At 50.9% G+C, this 19,571-nt stretch overlaps 1 long non-coding RNA gene across 1 annotated transcript; it reads left to right on the top strand.

The window, feature by feature from the left end:
• The first annotated feature begins 809 nt into the window (after positions 1-809).
• Positions 810-18,402, top strand: LOC101718874 (uncharacterized). Its single transcript, XR_001183385.3, has 3 exons — positions 810-1,070; positions 12,240-12,387; positions 18,284-18,402. It is a non-coding gene; the product is annotated as an uncharacterized LOC101718874 (long non-coding RNA).
• Positions 18,403-19,571: the final 1,169 nt, after the last annotated feature.

The following is a 19,571-nucleotide window of genomic DNA, read 5'->3' on the forward strand; positions in this document are numbered from 1 at the left end:
ATGCTGGGCCCCAACATAAGTATTCTAGGACCCTGGCTTATGGGATGCTCAAGGTGAGCCCATTAGCAGAACCAATCTTGTCCCAGTCGTAGATGGGACACTGAGACACAGTATGGCTAGTTCCGTGTGTGGGTGGCAGTGCTGAGGTGTGAATTCAGGGTGACTTTTGTCAGTGCCAGGCTACAAAGCCTTGGCCCGGGACCTTGCATCACACGATGGGCCCATCAGCACCTGGAAAGAATATTAGAGGAAGAGTGGAGCATGATGCTGAGGTGGTGGCCAGCAGGCACTGGGTCCCACAGTTCCTTGCCAGACCTGGTGGCTTCCATTTCTAAAGACAGCCTCCTGGCCCTGCCTTCTGCCCCCACTGGCCCTCCCTAACTGGACCACGGTCTCCTGTTCCTGTTAGGAGGGTTGCTCCGAAAAGGAGCTCTGGCCAGGCCCTGGGCCAGGCCGTTGGGGCCCTGCACCCCATTATCATTCTGCCGCCTTCCAAGGGAAATTATAAGCACTTTGTGTCAACTCCCGTCTGTCCTGGCAGCCGCGCCACAGGAAAGCGATTGAGGTCAGGGGAGGCAGACAGCCTACCCATCACGGCCGCCACGGCCATTCCTCACGCGGTGACATGCAATCTCCCGCCGAGGGTCACCTCTGGGGAAGCGATTCCTTCAAGCCCAGAACAAGTGCCAAATTGCAGCTTTGGCGAATAATCATGTGGAACACATTGGAAATAGCCGCCTCTGTAATAAATGGTTAACCAAGGCAGTCCAGTCCTCCAGCGTGGCTGGGGCTGCATTGCCAGTAAATATATTAACCTACCCAGGGCCGCAGCACATGGCCCAGGCACCTGGTTCTCCTGGCTTCCATCGCAGGCAGCCGGGGCAAAGTGCTCAGAAGGGACGAACTGTGGGAAGGAGGTGGGTCAGCTCGGAGGAGGAAGAGGCAGGGGCACCACCAGGACAGAGGAGAGAAGAGTGGCTGGAAGGGGACCTGGTGTTCTGCACCCTGCTGTCACCTCTGTGCTCCTGGGAGCCTGCAAAAGAAGCCCGGCTTGGAGGAAGGGTGAAAAGGTAGGTTTGATTTCCCCTAAGTCCTTGCTGAGGAGAGTCTGGTGTAACAACCCCGGCTCCCCAGGACAAATGTGTGTGTGTGTGTGTGTGTGCTCACGTGCACACAGGCACACACGCAGGAGCCAAGGAGGAGAGGAAGAAAGAGGGAGAGAGGCAGAGGGGGTTGGAGAGAAGAAGGATGAGGAGAGCCAGAAATATAAATGAGAGATGGAAGAAAAAATGGAGAAGATGCTTTGAAGCCCGAAAGCAAGAGAGAGCAATCTAAGACGAGAAAAAGAGCAATGCAGAAAGAAAACACTGAGGCAGAGGGAGGGGCTGGCCGGAGGGCAGAGAAGAGGTGGAGAGAGGGGAAGGGAGAGGGGAAAGCAAGAGCCTTCCAGGCTGGCCTGTGTATCCGCCCACCCGCCCACCGGGAAGGAAACGCTCTTTGTGATGGGAAGCCTGGGGTGACACTCGCAACTCCTTACACCCCTTCGCACTCCAGGGCCTGCAGCACAGGCACACCCTCAAGGACAAACACACACACACCCCCCATCCATGCACATATGCAAACGCACTCACACTCATACACGAACACAGACGCACACTCACGCAGACTGCATGTACACTCAGACACCCATACATACAAACCCGCCTACTCACAGCCCCCACACACATACATGCACACGAACAGACCCAGGCACAAACCTAATCACATACATGCATATTCCATGCGAGTGCACACCCTCCCCTCCTTAGTGTGACCTTTGCACACACACATTCATGTGCATACATACTCATGTGGACACACATTTTCTTGCACCCACACAAGCCCATGCATGCATGCATACCTGCACACAAACATGCACAACACACACACACATCCTCATTTGCACACATGCACACACATGCACAGCCTGCAATTGTTCCCCTCCCCCTGCCCTGAATACAATTCAGCCACAGAACAGATACAGCAATCCAAGGTCTGAGCCAAAGGAAACAGAACAAAAGCCAGGCGGGCTGGGCTAGGGGCTGCGGCGAGAGGCCACAGTCCAAGCCAGGACCTGGGAGAACCAGACACAAGTGGGATGGGAAAGAACCACAGAAGCTGTGGAGACTTCAGAGCGCTCAGCCCAGCCTCCTCCAGCCAGGCCGGAGTCTATGAGGGATCCGGCGGGGCCCAGGCTGCCCAAGGACACAGCAGACCCTGGCTTCCAGGCTGGAGGAGCCCAGCCAGGAGCAGGCAGTTTCAGGCCGAGAGGAGCCTGGCTCCCTGTGCCTGCAGCTCTCCCTTCTGAAGTGGGGGGGCAGTTTCCGGACAGCCCTTTTGCCTTGCTCTCTCTAGCCGCCCTGTTAACTCCCAGTGATTTGCCAAAATTAACAGATTTATGGCAGCACGTTGGTTTGGATCAACTTTTCGTATGTGCTTTGCAAGAGAAAAACATTTTCTTCTCCCCCGACCTACTGTTTGCCCATTAATACGCTCCACATTCGCTGGTGCTTAATGACTGTTCAAATTTTCTCCGTTCACAGAGAATGTTGTTGTTGTGATTAAGGGTGCCAGGGTGCTCGCAAGTACAAACACACCAAAGCCATAAAAAGGGCAATTAATTCTTAAAAAAAATAAAAAAGCAAGAGAATGAGAGAGAATGGATGCTCTGTTTACAGAAGAGCAAGAAAGAAAACAGATATTTCTAAGAAGTGTCCTTACTAGACAGCAGTGGCCCCTGTCCACTCTTCGGAAGACACAAAACAGAAACGTCCACCGGAAATGCTGGCAGGGGACATCTGGTCAGCCAACAACAGTGTCCCCACCTTGGGCACGCCTGGTGTGGGCTGGCTGGTCTGGTCACTAGAGAAGGCCGTGGGTGTGGGGAGGTGGACATCCTGGCTCGACTTCCATCCCAGATCTGCATATATCTCCTGGTGCTTCTGAGCCTCAGTTTACTCATCTGCAGAATAGGGAATGGAAGCCCTGGAGACAGCTGTCAGGATTTCACAGGGGAATGTGGGGGTACAGGAGCCCCTTTCCCAGTGGGACCACGGGGTAGCCAGAATGACGGACAGACAAGTCCTGGCCCAGGTGGGGCTGCTGATCCAGTGGTAGGAGAAGGGAAGGAAATATCTAGAAGCATCTCATGCCTACTCATTACTGTAAAAGCTGAGAGGAAATAAAATGAGATAGAGGACCGAGAATGACCTGGCCGTGTGTGTTGGGGGTGGCCGGTCGGGGTCAGGGCAGTAACTGAGCAGAGACCTGAATGGGGTGAGAACAGAGTCTTGTCAAAGTCCTTCTGCTCCCTTCATTTTTCCTAAAAATATGCTTAAAAAGCACTGACCTTGAAGGACAAGGGACAGCTGGCCCCATCCTGCAAGAGCTAATTGACCAAAGGTCACCACACACACGGGGAATGTTTTCTTTCCCAAATCAGAAGCACATATTCTGAGCACCTCTGGGCATGGGCCATAGTGCTAGGGTGTGGGGACACAGCTGGAGGAAATGAGACGTGGTCCCCAACTCCTAGAGCTTTGAGTGCAGTCCATGGACTGACACAGACACCATCATTGCTTCTTTCCAATTCTGGCTGGACTCCGAGGAGGACACAGGGACCAGAAGGAGCCCCTGAGGGAGCCGGGCCAGAGAGGGGTTCTCCAGCAGCTAAGGAAGGAGCTGGGAGGGCTAGGTGAGCAAGTGGGAGGTGGGGAAGGGCAGGGAGGAGGGACGATGTCCCCGACAGGAGGAACAGCGTGTGAGTGCAGCCAGGTGGGGAGACAGGTCAGCCTGGAGGTCAGCCCAGCCCATCCCAAGTCAGTCCCCGTTCCACCACCTCCTACCCGTGTGGTTCTGGCTGAGTAACTTAAGGCTGCCAAGCCTCAGTGCCCCAGTCTGTAAAGGAAACTCAAAGAAACTCTCTGAGGCCCTGCACAGGGGAATATTTAGCAAAGCAATGTCCTAAGCCAAGGCTTGCTTTCAGTGACGACATCAGACTGGGGAGTGGAAGAGCCTCTGGCAGTGGCCAAGGTGCCTGCTGCTGGTGTCTACTCGGTCACTTCACCTCCCTGTGACCACCCTCAGGTTCCCCACCAAGTGAGAGACTCCATTCCCAGTTGCAGGAAAGTCACATTCAGGGGCAGATGGCACAAGGATGGGGAGGCAGATCTCACCTGGTAAGGGCAGAGACTGAGGAGACACAGTCCTTAGCTGCTCCCCTCCTCTGGCCCCCAGCAGATTCCCCAGGGCCATGGCCTGTCCTGCCCCTGGGTCCTTGGGAAGCAGACCCCGGCCACTTTCTGGAAGGGTGAGTGGGAAGCATGGCTGCTTTGCAGCAGCCCCTGCCCCACTCTGGTCCCTACCACTGACTATGCCTTTAATGCCCTGTCTGCCTGCAGCCTGCATCTCTCCTCAACCCCAACCTCCCCACCCACCTGCTCCTCCTCACCTCCACCTTGGTGTCCAACTGTCACCCAAACGGAACACCATCAAAAAGGAAGCCCTGATCCCCACCTGTGCCCCTCGAATGCCCCCTGCACCACGGGGCCCATTTCAGGGCTGAGCAGTGCCAATCTTGTACTTGCTGGGGAACAGAGCCGGGCAGTGTCCTGGGCCCCTTGCCTTCTACTCTGCTCCACTCCACACCTGTTGAGTCCCGTGGTTCCGAGTCCAAACACTTGGTACCACCATGTGGCTACCACCCAGGTTCAGCCCACTGAGGCTATTGCAACCGCCTCTGGACTTCCCCCAGATCTCTGCACCAAAGCATCAGTGTTTTCCAAGAGATGAAGTGTATGTGCAGCCACACTGTTCCTCAGCTGGAGACCCCTCCTCCCCTGTGCATCTCAGCTCCCGCCAAGCCAAAGCAGCCTTACTGGCACAGTGCTCTCAGGGCCTTTGCACGGGCTGTGATCCTTCAGCCCAGGGTGCTCTTCCCCCACAAACCACTCTGTCACCTTTTCCAGGCTTCTCTGCCATCATCTCAGGGAGGGCTTGTCTGGCACCCCACTCTACATGCTAACGCTCCCCAGCCCCCATTCCTGCTTTCTGTCTCTTCACAGAACTTGATCCCTTTGAGGCAGGGATCTTTGATTTGTTTGGGGTGAGGATACCCAGTAAACATCTGTTGAGTGACTGGCTCCTGTGATTCAAGCAATGATGAAGCACTGGGCGTCTCACCTTGGAAAGATGCCAAGGGGCCTTTTGTGAGACCCAGAGCAGCCTTTGTGAGGGGCCTGACACCCCTCTTTGTTCCAGGCCCTGCCGCAGGCCCAGGCACCAGGAGACAGACAAGAGGTAAAGAGGGAGGCTTCAAAGGACTCCAGTTCCCCACTTACTGTGTGAACTTGGACCCTACCTCCAGGTCCCCAGTACTCAGTTTCCTCACCCATAAAACTGGAGTGCATTATGGGTTTAATTACATCTCCCCAAAAGATATGTTAAGTGCCAACCCCCGAGAATATGACCTTATTTGGAAATGAGGACTTTGCAGATGGAATTTGTTAAAGTGAGGTCAGGCTGGAAGAGGGTGAGCCCTAAATCAAAAGGCCGTCATCCTGTAATAGGAGGAAAATCTGGACACAGACACGGAGGAAAGAGACCAGCGTAGGGAGATGGGAACAGAAGCCAGAGTGACATTGATATGGCCACCAGCCAAGGGACACACGAGGCCACCAGAGGCTGGAAGAGGCCAGGAAGGGTCCTTCCTCCTCTTCAGACTGCCAGAGGGAACGTGGTCCCTCAACACCTTGATTTCAGACTCCGGGCCTCCTGACCGTGGGAGAATTCGGCGCTGTCCTCTTTAGCCACTCAGTCTTTGAGGTTTTGTTCATGCGGCCCCAGGACACTGATGGCCCCAATCTTCATGCCTTGGCCAAGAGACACTACTTAGAGCCTTCCAACTCCTCTGACCTCTGCACTGGGACCTTAGGGCCGCCTGCTCCGCCTCCCAGACATGGCCGCAGAAACACAGACAAACCTTTCACCAGGTTCTTCTGAATCCATCCAGGCCAGCCAGCCCTGGCTTCCCACCCCTGGCTGCCCCCCATTCACTGACATTTGGACCCCAGAGCTAATTGCAGAAGGTTCATCTTAAAGGAAGCCACTAGCACACTCTCACCCACGTTTTACGACTTTATAACTCACCAAATAAACCTGATTCCTATAACCATAAAACAAAGCCAGAACGAGTTGGACATGTCCCAAGCAGGAGGAGCGGGAGGGGGCGGGAATTGCCAGAGGGGGCTCTCTCTCAGCAGCAGAGTCTCGGCTCTCTGGGTGGATTTCAGCCCTGCAATCTTGCAGAAACTTAATATTCCAATCAGCACCCAAGCAAGGCATTAGACGCGAAGGAGAGCATGAATACCCCCATAGCTGGGGGAATATTACTCACCAGGTCATGGTCGGCTGCATAAAATACAACCCTCATATATCATTATAACTGCCAGCCAACGACAGTTATAATTGAGACGGCAATAACTAGGAGAGAGTTCTTTAATTTAACATCCAATTATTACAAGTTATCACTTCTTAATAAATGTAATATAACAGACAATCAATGTTGCATACGACGGCCCAGGCTGCAAGGGGATGGGAAATTTATATCCTGGGGAAAAAAATATACTCTGTAGTGTGCGTGTGTGTGCTCGCGTGCGTGCCCAGCACTCTGTGTGTGTGTGTGTGTGTGTGTGTGTGCGCGCGCGCGCGCCTGCGCGTGCGCACGCTCGGGGTTCAGCTTTCTAAGTCTGCAGGGCTGTGATAAGTGTAGAAGGCTCAGCTATAAATAGCTGAGTTTGCCTCAATAGCTGACATCGCCGCATTTGCATATGTACAATAGCTCCAGGCCATGAGAGAGGAAAGAATAAGAAGAGAAAAAAGATTTCTTCCCTAGTGTAGTCTGAGCAACAACAAGAGGAGGCAAAGCCCCTGCGGCCCAGCGGGCCCCAAAGCCCAGGGCTCCAGGTGGGGAAATCACCCTGAGTCTGACTTGCCTGCCGGAGCAATGTTTTTTAAATAAATTCTTTTTGATGTGGGACATATATCCTGAGAAGTGGCTGCCTTATGCATAAGCAGCTTGATGACTTCCTGGAAAGTGGACACCCAGAGGACCCAGCACCTCGAGAATCAGTACAAGTGCTGGGCACCCTGGGAACCGCACTTTCGCCCTCCTCCTTTCAACACCTGGATCAGCCCCCTCCTGACTCCCATCTTCCTGGGCTGCTGGCTTTTCCCGGTTTAACTTCATGTAAATGTAATCACACTGCACAGTGTGTTCTCTTTTGAGTCTGGCTTCTTTTGCTCAATCTTGTTTTGTGACATTTATTTGTGTTGTTGCATGTTGAAGTTGTTTATTTATTTATTTAGTACTGGGGATTGAACCCAGGGGATATTTATCACTGAGCTATATCCCTCAGCCCTTTTTAGTTTTTTATTTGAGACAGTGTCCAGGTTGGGCTCAAAAGTGCAATCTTCCTGCTTCAGCCTCCTGAATAGCTGGGATTACAGGCATGCACCACCGCACCTAGCTCATTTGCATTTCTAGATGATACTCAACTGTGCAAACATGCCACAATTTGCACATACACCCTAGAGGACATTTGGGTAGTTTGTAGTTTGGAGACTGACACACACACCCCTGCGAATGCTGTCCTACGTTCTTGGGGAACAGGTAGACATTTCTCCAAGGCCTGTGGCTAGGAGTAGAGCCACTGGACTGTAGGGTGGGTGCAGCTAAGCTTTAGGAGACATAGACCAACCGCTCTCCAAAGTGACTGTCCCATTTTGTATTCCTACTATCAGCCTAGAAGTTTTGGTTGCCCTGTGTCTTCGCCAACACTTGGTATTATCAGTTTTGGAGTCTAAGCCACCCTGGTGGATGGGAGTGGGGTTTCATTGTGCTGTGACTAGCATTTTCCTGGAGATGCATGAGATTGCACACTTTCTTGTGTGCTCACTGACAATCTGTCTGCCCTCTTCAGGGAAGCACTTAGTCATACGTTTTTACACATTTTCTTTTGGGTCCTTTATTTTTGTTAGTTAGTTTGTTTTGTTTTGTTTTTCCTTACTGTAGATACAAATCTTTGTCAGTTGTATGTAGGGCAAATATTTTTCCCACTCTGAGGCTTGCCTTTCCACCGAGGAAGAAATGTTTTAAAGTTTTAATAGAGTCTCATTTTCAGGCCTTGTTTTTTAGGGTTAGTTCTTTTCTATACAGGATTTTGTGTAATACAAAATTTGGATCACTTTTAAAATATCAAGATGGGTCTCAGCTAAATTTTTATGAGAACGAATGGTTTGGGGCACTTTGTTTTGTTTTTGTTTTTGCTTCTACCCATCCCTGCTCCCCTCCCTCACTCCAGGCTCATGGATTCAGTTTGGAGAGAGAGGGAGGCAGATGGGTGTAAGTTCACCCACTGTCCACCCACCCAGCCATTTGTTCACTGATTGGCTTACATATCAGGCCCAGTGCTGAGAACTACAGACACGGAGACAAACACCACAGACAGCTGTGCCTGACTCCAGGAAATATGAATCTAGCCAGGCGTGGTAGTGCATGCCTGTAATTCCAACACTCAAGAGGCAGAGGCAGGAGGATCCCTATAAGTTCGAGGCCAGCCTGGAATACATGGTGAGACTCTGCCTCAAAAAAACCAAAAAAAAGAAAAGAAAAGAAAGAAAGAAATATGAATCTAGAAGAAAACACAGGAGGAACTTCTTAGTGACCTTGAGTTTGGCAAAAAATTTCTTAAGACAGGAAGAGGTGAAAACTGTATGAACTATATAAATGAAAAGAACAATATATTGGTCTAATGAAAATTAGGTGATTTGGCTTTTCAAAAGACACTGATAAGAAAGGCTGAAAGAGACATAATAGTGAAATAAAAGGATGCTCCCGGGAGTTTAGGATGTGACACCATGGCAACAGCCCGCTTCCGTGCAATCAATATTTGAGTGCTGTTATGCCCTCGGACACCCCTGTACCTTCAGGGGCACAAATGGCAAGAAGACCTGCACAGGACATTGTGGATAGGGCTGCTGTGGAATAAGTGCAAAGGTGGCAAACACTGAAGGGAAAACCAGGAAGGCTTCCTGGAGGCGGTGATGTCTGAAATTGGCCTTGGGGGATACAAAGCAGAGAGAAGCCAAGGACATGGAGGCCGGCAAGAGGTGTTAGGTTCTGGAACTGTCATTGTCAGATGCAGGGGAGCATCACATAGAAGGGGAGGAGGGGAGTCTGCAGCATAGGTACCCGCATCTGGTCTTGGTGGAGTCTGAGAGCCCCAGGAAGATTTGGATGTCATGGTGCAGGTGCTAGGGACACTGGGAAGATGAAAACATCTTGTTGGATGAAGAGTTAGAAGACTGCAAATGAAAGGAGGCAGGTGTTGCCAGGTGTGATGGCACATGGCTGTAGTTTCAGCTACTCGGGAGGCTGAGGCAGAAGGCTCACCAGTTCAAAGCCAGCCTGGGCAACTTAGAAAGACCTTGCCTCAAAAAAAAAAATTTAAACACTAAAGTATAGCTCAGCAGTGCAGTGTTTGCCTAGCAGGCGTGAGGCCCTAGACTCAACCCACAGTACTGCAAAAAAATAAAAATAAAAACAAAAGGAGGTGGCATTCTAGGAGGTTGGAATCTAGGGACCCAGTGTGGATTGTGACTGCATGATTAGATTGGAGCTGGGCCCCCTTTCTCCATTTGTAAAATGGGGGTGACAGCAGCAATTACCACTCCCCCGGGACTCCCCTGCCCGAAGGTTCCCTTAGCTCCCAGGATCCTCTCAGTGCCCCATGGGGTGAATGAAATCACCCTTCTGGCAGGAGCAGAGGGCACAGGCTGGGAAGGGTCGGAGCCAGGACACAGGCCAAGGCATCTGGCTCCCTAACACTGCCTGTGGGGAACTCTGGGACTGGCCCTGGGGGCCGACAAGCCCTCGAATGCCATGAGTGGGGGCTTCTGAGCGCTAACTGCCATGGATGGGCTGGGCTCGGCTCGTGTGCATCTCAGCCCTGCAGACCCAGCCACCCCATGGTCAGGGAGCCTGCAGCATCAGAGGTAACACCTAGGACATGGAGGCCCAGGAGCAGGATAGACCCCTGAGAGCAGTGGACACTCCCCGAGCAGAGGCCTTCGGGGCCCTCGTGGAGGCCTGGCCCCCTGGCCGCCTTGGGCTGTCCTCTCAGCCTGCGCATCCTTACGGGCTGGGAGGGAGAGAGGCAGCTGACTTCTCTTCTAGCAGGACAGCAGTCCGAGGAGAGCAGAGCCTACCTGTGCCCTCCCTGCAGCCGCAGTACCTCCAGAGGCTGTCTCCGGTGCAGTCACAGAGGGACTCAGGGAGGACTTGCTGTCTATCAGCACAGAAGAGCAGAGGGAGGGAGAGCAGAGAGCCCACAGCAGCCCTGAAGAAAAGGGAGGAGAAGAGGAGGCCGGGAAAAACACGTGAGGGGAGCTGGGTGGCCAGGCAGGAGGTGACCCGCAGAGCCTCCAACACACCGTGGCCTGCGGGGGCGCTGGAAGCTCCTGTGCTGACCTTATGGGACACCCGGAGCAACTGGGAGCTCTCTGCTGGCAAAAGATGAAGTTTACAAAGAAAAATAATCTGTATTTGGGACTCATAACTAATGACCCTTTGACAGAAAGACCTACAGATGAATAAAAATTGGTTGCCATATTTAGAACACACCGCAGGGAACTAGTCAAATGTCTTTGTTTTGGGCTTAGCAAAACAGAAGACCAGAGAGGGGCAGGCTCTTCCCTTGAGCTACACAGCCCACTCAAATCTAAGTCTTCTGACTGCACATGCAGTGTGTTTTTTCAGGAGCGCAAGGGACTTAGCTCAGGCTGGCCTCCTTTCGGGGAGGCAAAAGGCAGGGCGCTGGGCCGTGCAGCCCCACGGCAGACCTCGGGGATCCCTGCCAAGGGAGGTGCAATCTTCTGCCCCGCACGGCAGCCTAGAGTGTGAGCTGCCTGTGTGAGCTGCCCGCGCCCGGCTCCCAACGCTTGGCTGTGTTTTCCCTTTCTCAGAAGCTGCTTGGCGCCCGGCGGGGAGGCAGTTGGCTGTTGGTGGAGGGAGAGAGAGTAGCTGCTCCTGCAGGGCTGAGGGAGGGAAATCTGGGGCTGGGAAGAGGGCAGCAGGCTCTGGGGCCCACCCTGCACTCGGGGTGGGCAGACGGACAGACAGACGTGAGGGAGCAGACTCCATCTCCCTGCCTGAGGCCCCTGTGTGTGGCAGCCTCTTAACGACCACACTCACCTCCAGGACCTGAAGACCTCTGTCCCTGAAAGTCCCCTCAAGGTCATGAACCTCCCGAGTTCAGTGTGGCAGCAGCCAGGCATAGGGTGGGACATGGAATAGATGGGCCACAGCAGAGAAGAGGGGGCAGGGAAGGATGGAAAGCAGCAGGAGAGAAGGAGGGAGGGGAGGGGAGCCAGGGAGGGAAACTGAGTCTCCACGCAATGATGTGATGTCCCACCCATGATACAGAGCTATCCACACTGCTTCCTCCCAGCGTGGTCTCACCAGCACCTGGATGTGCACAGGAAGCCAGGAGAATGTCACCTCCGGAAGTCAATTGCGGGGACAGAGGGTTCCTTCTGAGGTGTTGGACATGTTCTAAGCCTTGGGCTGGGTGTGTCCCATGTAAAGGTCTAGCAAGTCATATGTGGAACGTTGACAGGGTCCACATCTATGCTTTCATGCATGTGAGTTCTATGTATGTAAGTCCAGTCACCTTTTGAACAGAAAACACAGCAGATAGGTGGATGGAAGGAAGAACAGATGGCTGGCTGGTTAGCTGCTGCTATGGTGCAGGTATGGGTCACGTGGCCTCTAATGGGCTGTGTGCTAGAGACTTGGTTCCCAGTGTGGCCATGTGAGCAGTCAAAGGAACATTAAGAGGTTGGGCCCCAGGCAAGGTGACCAGGTCACTGAGGCATCACCCTCCAGAAGGATTAAGGTAGCTCTCATGGGACCCTACTTAGCTCTTCTGAGAGGCTGCTACAGAAAAGCCCTTCCCAGTTATTCTCTGCCTTCCCATGTCACCATGCTATGGATCCCTGCCCCTTCGATGCCCCCTGCTCTGACTCACACAGCCAGGGGAGGAGCCTCACCAGGACCTGAACCATGCTGGTTGGCTTTTCAGCCCCAGACCGTGAGCTAATACACCTTTCTGCATTGTAAATTTTTGGTATTTTTGTTATAGCAATGGAGAAGGGGGTGATACAGATGGAGCAATGGATGGACAGTTGGATAGGTGGATGGATGGATGAATGGATGGATGGATGATGGAGGATACATCAACCCATCAATCAATGGATGAGTCAATGGAGACTTCATTTTACTCCTTGAAGGTAAAAATTGCCTTGAGCATATTAAATGTTTAATTATATGTTAAATGAATAAACAAGAGGATGTAATGTTGTCTACAGCACATCTGATAGCAAAAATAATTGAGCAAATGTCTTAAACATTTTGGAGTTCTTTGATCTAATCATTTTGCTGATCAGATCTGGCCTAGAAACATATCAGGATACAGGGGTGACACAGGACACAGGTGTTCACTGTGGTTTTGCTTACAATAATAAAAGTTGGGGGGCAGCCCTCCAAAAGGGACAACAGAGGATCTTGATACAGCTACATAGAAACATTATGACTGAATATGACAGGGAAAAGATGTTTTTAATTATGTGAGAAAATTCTCAGGATGGAAGGAAAAGGCAAAATCAAATCATTAGTATATGAAAATCTGTATGCAATGTGAACTTACTAATGTTTGCTTTTTTTTGAGTGTGTGGGAAAATGACTTAGAAAAAATGACGTCTGGGCATTTCTAAGTGGTAAGACATTGTTGTTTCCTGCTTTGTTATACATTCTGCGGTAACTAACCATTTCACAGCAGTAATGTAGTACTTTAATTATCAGACAAAGAAATGGCATCCCTGCTTTACCAACATCAAGCAAAAAAGAAGTGGATTCTCTAAAACCTAATGGTGGTGCCAGTTATGTGACCGTGGCAATCAGTTCCGAGGTATTACATCTCGAAGTTTCCCCTTTTCCATCCTTATAAACTCCTGTGTCCCTTGAGCAAAGTGGTACTGAGAGGCTCAGTGGGACGATCTGTTTGTTCTTTGGAGCAGTTCTGTCACTCAGCTGCCGGGTTTACCGGGCATCTGCTTTGGCAGGGTGAGCAGTGGGCTTCGAGGGAGCCTGAGCTCTCAGGACTGCCAACCACCCACCCAAGGGAGGGGTGAGAAGGGTGCCCGAGCCAGGCTTGGCAGTGCACATCTGTCAGCTCGGCACTCTGGGAGGCTGAGGTAGGAGGATGGCAAGTTCCAGTCTAGCCTTGGCAACTGAGAAACTTAGCAAGACCCTGACTCAGAAGAAAAAATTAAAAAAAGCTGAGGATGCAGCTGCTCCATGAGAAGGCCCTGGGCTTAGTCCCTGGAACTGAAGAGAAAAACATAAAGAATATCTGGTATCTCTGAAGTTCTTACTTCGTATTAGACTTTGCGATGCATTAAAACTAATTTGAATCCAGCCCTAAAAGGTAAGAACTATCTATATTTTATAGATGGAGAAACTGAGGCTCAGAGAGGCCAGGTAACTTGCCCAAGGACACGCAGTGAGGATGTGGCAATGCTACACTAGAGCCGATGGCTTCAATGACAAGGTCATCTTCTCTCTGCAACCTTCTTCAATCTAGAGATGATGATGGTGATAGCAGTTACTCAGGGAAAAAGAGCAAACAAGAAACAATAAAAAGATATAGCTTCAGGGTCTGGGAAGTTCTGAGAAGAATACCAAGCAAGGTGAGAGACAGGAGGTGACAGATGTGGAGGGAGCAGCTTGGATAGGATGGGTTCAGGGACACCTTCCATGAATTGTGACATTGCAGGAACAAACCATGTGAGGAACCAGCGGGAGCAGACCATGCAGCAGGCATTGCACATGCAAAGGCCCTGGGGGAGTGTAGGGGAGGAGCTTGGTACCAGCAGAGGGAAGGAGGAGGCCACAGCTAAAGGAGGGAGTGGGAGGAGGCCAGAGGTGCTGGGAGGCAGGGATGAAGAAATGCAGCAGGGCCTGGCTGAGAGGGACCCAGGGCACGGCGGGGCGAGGACGGAAGAGGCCAGTGCCGCTGTCCAGGTGAGGTGTGAGTGAGGCTCAGACAGTTATGGAGAAGCAGCCCCCTTCCTCGAACGGCACATGACGCCGTCTCATTAAGTGGAAACTGTTTCCTCTGAGGTGATTCAAACTCCCTGGCTCTGGGCGACACAGCTTCCTCTCAGACTTGGCAGGCCTTCGAGGTGAGGCAGAGGCCGCCGAGGGCAAGAACCTGGAGCTCTCCATCCCGCCAGGACTGCCGTCAAGGGCTGCTCAACCAGGGACCAGGGATGAGGAGCCCCGCCCCACCCTGGGAGCGCTCCCTCGGTGGACTGGATCCACTGCCACGGGCTCCCTCTTAGGATCATTTGTGGGCTTTGGTTGTCCTTTGAGCAGAGAACTCCAGTTGCAGTTGAGACCCCTGAATCTCAGAGAGGCCAGGTCACCAACCTAAGGTCACACAGTAAATTAGCCATTATCGCACAGGGGCTGAGTGACAGGGCTCGGGTCTGAACTGTGACACCCATCCCAGGCTCACAATTTAACCACCACCTGTTCTCTTCGGTGTGGTCCAAAAGGGCAGAGAGAGGCCCAATTTACAGAACTTAGAAGGGACCAGGATGAAGGGATTCTTCAAGAGTAAGAGTTCTTAATAACGAAAATTGGCTATAGGCATGGATTCGTGAGCTCTGCATCCTTGGAGGCAACCAAGCAAAAACTATTCAATCACCGCGTATGCATGTGTCCAGCCTTTCAGTGTGGTTTAACCTGGATGATCTGCATTACCTCTTCCAACGTTAATATGTAGGCATGAGTCATCCACTTAGTCCAATACTGATATGGTTAGTTGTTGAGCATCTACTATGCACTAGGTTTTCAGTTAAATGCTGGGTCACAAAAGAGCAAAGTATCAGTATGGTTCCAGTCATCACAGAGCTTACAGTAGATACGATGCCACATGCAAGCTGGTAGCATTTGTGGTTTTATTGGAGGTGGTGCCCACACTATGGAACTATTCACAGTTTTGAATCATCAAACTGTCCTCAGGGAGGGGTCAGCATTTTTGCTTTCCACAAGAGGAAACTGAGGCACGGAGCAGTGCAGGGAGGAACCTGGCCAATTGGTGTGTCAGTAGTGGAGCCAGGACATAACCTTTGCTCTGTCAAAATGTCCCCAGAATGTGTTTATGTTCCCAGAGAAGATTAGGGTGTCTGGAAGGTGCTCACCTCCCCCGACACCTCCCTGCAGACCCCGCCCTGGGGCCGGAAGCCCCCATCCTCCCTCCAAGGCAGCAGGAGACCTTGGCCTAGAGCCCAGCCACATCTTGCCCAGCTCAATGCATATTTTCAATTAAAGTCATACTTCATTTTAAATTAAGGGGATTTTTTAAAAAATAAAATATCTACAACATTTAAATATCATTAGTAATTACACTTTATTTTATTTCGAACTGCTTGGGAACATTTTATTTGTAATTATGTACATTTGTTTGTAATGCCGTTTACTGAAGGGAAGGAACTGGACGGAATGAGTGTGGGATGCTCTGGGCCCTCCGTGTGATCCGTGGGAGGGGGGTCCACAGAGATCATAAGGCCCCAGACTGGCCTGCGGTGCTGTCTCTTCAAATATCACCGCTCTGAGACTAGCATCTCCCTCCTTTCTATTAGCCATCAAAGAAGAAAAGCAAACACTGGACACTCATAGTAATTACTGCAACTTTTGTAACGTTCAGTTCTATCTAAAGGCCCTGTGCTGAGCATTCGACACTTGAACTGCCTGCCGCAGCTTAGGAAGCCAAGGGTCAGCTCACACGGAGGGAGCGTTGCCCAGTGCTGTGGACGCTATCCAGCGATTTGCCTCATTTCCAAGGGAAATTGTTGCAGTTACTTTTCATCTCTCCTCAGTTCTATAATCCAACACGTCCTGGACATTTTCAGTGTCCCGTGACTCATTCGACCGCAGATCCTGGGCTCACCTGATGGGACTCCTCCGGGGTCCTGCACAGTAGGGACCGCAAGGGTTTGCTCTGACATCAGTGGCTGCTCTGCACGCTGGTGGAAAGACCTTGCTGAAACCTGCAGCAAGCTGGCCCTGAGAGATTGGAGCTGTGATTGGGAACCTCTCGACTGCTCTATCTGGGTCCTGGTGGCCATCCCATATGTTCGTCCCCTCCCCTGAATCCAAGTGCCGGGGTGAGGATCCCCACTGAGCTTACCGGTCGCCACAGTAGTTGGCTGGCTCAACCTTACACCCTTCACCTTAAAGGCTGAGCTGGGAACTGACCAGGAGGGATCTCAGATGTCATGGAGAATCTGTACTTCAAAGTTTGGGGTGTTTTCAGATAAAATGTAGGTGTCTGAGCTCTACCCCACGGTGGTGTGGTCTCTGGAGCAGGCAGCCTGACACCCAAGTAAGGCCTTCACACCTCAGGTAGATCTCACGTGCACATGCGCATACACAAACACACAGCGTCAGCCTCTGTATCTGCTCCTTCCACATCTGTACGTCCTTTTTTGTTTTTGTTTTTGGTACCAGGAATCTAACACAGGACCCTGCACTTGTGAGGCAGGTGTGGTGTCGCTGAGCTAAATCTTCAACCCCCACATCTGTACATTCAACCAACTGTGGATCAAAAATATAGAGGAAGAAAATCGTGTCTGTGTTGAACATGTACAGACTTTTTTGTTGCCATTATTCCCTAAACAATTGCAGTGCAGCAACTATTTCCATAGCACTTGCACTGCATCAGTTGTGACAACTCATCTAGAGAGGATGTGGGTGTACAGAAAGCTCTGTGGGGGTCACATGCAGACTCAAGCCATGTAACAGCTAGGGCATCCACCATTCTGCCCTTCCACCGGGGCCACCGACTGTCCCCAGCAGTGACCAACACCCCAACACAACACCCAGCTGGAGGGCCCTGTGTCAGGCCTCTTGGGGAAATTGGAACCTGCCAATGGCCAGCTGGAGCACTGCTGAGACCAGGGCACAGCTCTGCCGGGGACCCCCGTGTGCGAGGGCAAAATCCCAGCTGCACATAGTGGCGAGCTGTTGGAGCATTTAATGTGCGGGCTGACATTTAATGTGCGGTAGCTCCCTGTGATGGATAAATATTAAACACAGTGAGACCGATGGGACTAAGTAAATATCTATTAGTCTCTGAGGTGATGTCTACAGGCGCAGGAGAGGAGGTCCTACTTGTTTCCTCTTCTCATGATAGTAAATATGTATCCTACTAGACCTCCCGGAGGAGAGCCCTCTCTCTCTTTTCCGCTCTCTTTCTCTCCCTCTGTCTTCCTCTCTCTCTCTCCTTCCCTACCTCTCTCTCCTCTCTCTCTCTCTCAATTTTATTAAGTTGAACAATCTCACATTTTTTTGAACCCACGTCAAGAAAATAAAATAGCACATAGAAAGCCAACTATTCTCCATGAGCTTTCTTCAAAGACTAGACTAGAACATAAAACAACGATAGTTCTTCATGATGGCCCAATTCAACTTACTGGTTTATAAATGTTAAACATGAAATAAAAGATGATGTCCAAAGAGGAAGATAGTGGCAAAAATTCCCCTGCCCCCTAGCCCTGCTCTAGCTTCACCTTTCATTGACCCTGGAAAGTCTAATTCTTTGCTACACACTGTCATCCTCTATGGCCCATGGGTGGGCTCCAGGAGTCCTCAGAGACCCAGTTCCACAGATGTTCCAGTCCTTTTTAGAAAATGGCGTGCATAGCATTTGCATATGACCTACACGTATCCTCTTGTATACTTTAAATCATCTCTAGATTACTTACAATACTTAATGCAATGTAAATGCTATGTAAATAGTTGTTATGCCTTATTGTTTAGGGAATAATGACAAGGAAAATAGTCTGTACATGTTTGGTACAGATGCAAATTTTTTCCTGAATACTTTTGGTCCACAGTTGATTGAATCTGTAGGGGGAGAATCCCAGGTTACTGCATGTACACAATGTATAGAGGCTGTGGCTGTTAATCTTGATTCTCAGCCTGACTGGCTTGAGTCATGCCTAGGAGAGTAGTGAAGTACACTTCTGAGTGGGCCTGAGTGGGGAATGGGAACATAGCCTTGGGGACTGTATCTGACCCCTGACCCCTTCCTCTCTGGTTCTTTCCCTGTCTCTTCAGCTTCCTGTCTGCCAGGAGGTGAGCAACTTTCTTCCACCATGACATTTCTGCCTTGGAGCCAGCCAACCATGAACTGAACCCTCTGAGACCATGAGCCAAATAAAATTCTTCTCCTTGTGTATGTCAGATATTTTGTCTCAGCAAAGAAAAAACATGGCTAATATAGAGGGCTATGACTACCTCAGTATCCTGAATTGAATTTATTTTTCATGGTAATTTTGACTTTGGAGAAAAGACAGAGGTCACACTGTGCCTGATCTGGTGAACAAGAACACATGCTAATGTTTTATGAGCCTGCCTTTCCGGTGGATGGCACTCTGCAGCAATATTCACTTTATTTGTTATTACATCTCATAAAGACACTCACGAAAGAGGATTTCCAGAACTGCTTCAGAAAGTAGCAAGAAGGATGGAATAAGTGTGTTTGAGGTGAATGGGGGATATATCTTGAGAGGGTTAATGGGAGTGTATCTTTTACTGCAATCAATTTTTAAAATTTAACACTCACCATGTATTTTGATCATGCCATTTACCTCTTTGAGGTTGTTTCCCCATCTGTACAATTCCCAGGTCTATAAGGAAAACCAGTTTATACTAAGTTAATGTGAGATCCATGCTGGCAGACAGATGCCAGCAATCCTGGGTCTCCTCCGCATGTGGACATCTGTCCAGTATCTGCCTCTGTCATCCCGTGGCTTTCTCTCCCCTAGTATCTGTGTGCTGGCTGGGACACCGGTCACACTGGATCAAAGGCCCACCCTGTTCATTGTGACTTACATCTCACTCACATCTGCGAAGACTTGGCTTCTAAACAAGGCCACATCACAGGTACCCAAGGTTGTGTCTTTTGCAGAAGACACAATCCAGTCCACACCAGGCAGGAAAAATGGTTTCTAAAAGAGAAAAGAAACTTTGAGGACAGGAGTCTGAGCATGAAGAACAGTCAGGAAGGTATGTGACCTGCAGACCTGTGATGAGGACAGCTGCAGACTGGGGCAGGGAAGGTCAGACAGTGGAGGTGTGGGCAGGATGCAGCCCAGTGTCACCTGGCAGGGATCTGACATCTCAGCATGCTTCAGAGGTGGCATCTGGCTGGGGAACAAAAGCAGCCATAGGAGGGGAGAGGGCACAGCATGCAGGAGGCCACAGTGGGCAGGGAGTGGGTGGCCATTATGGCTGGGTAAGATGTCCATCTCTCCCTCACCCAAAGGGGACAGAAGTGACATGCGTGAAGAGAAGGAAGTGGACATGGCGAACGTGACTTCCAGGGGGTGTCCAAGGCCAGGGT

Source organism: Heterocephalus glaber, unplaced genomic scaffold (assembly GCF_053883595.1).
Source record: "Heterocephalus glaber isolate CG9 unplaced genomic scaffold, H.glaber_assembly_v1.0 deba00001687, whole genome shotgun sequence".
Taxonomy (NCBI): Eukaryota; Metazoa; Chordata; class Mammalia; order Rodentia; family Bathyergidae; genus Heterocephalus; species Heterocephalus glaber.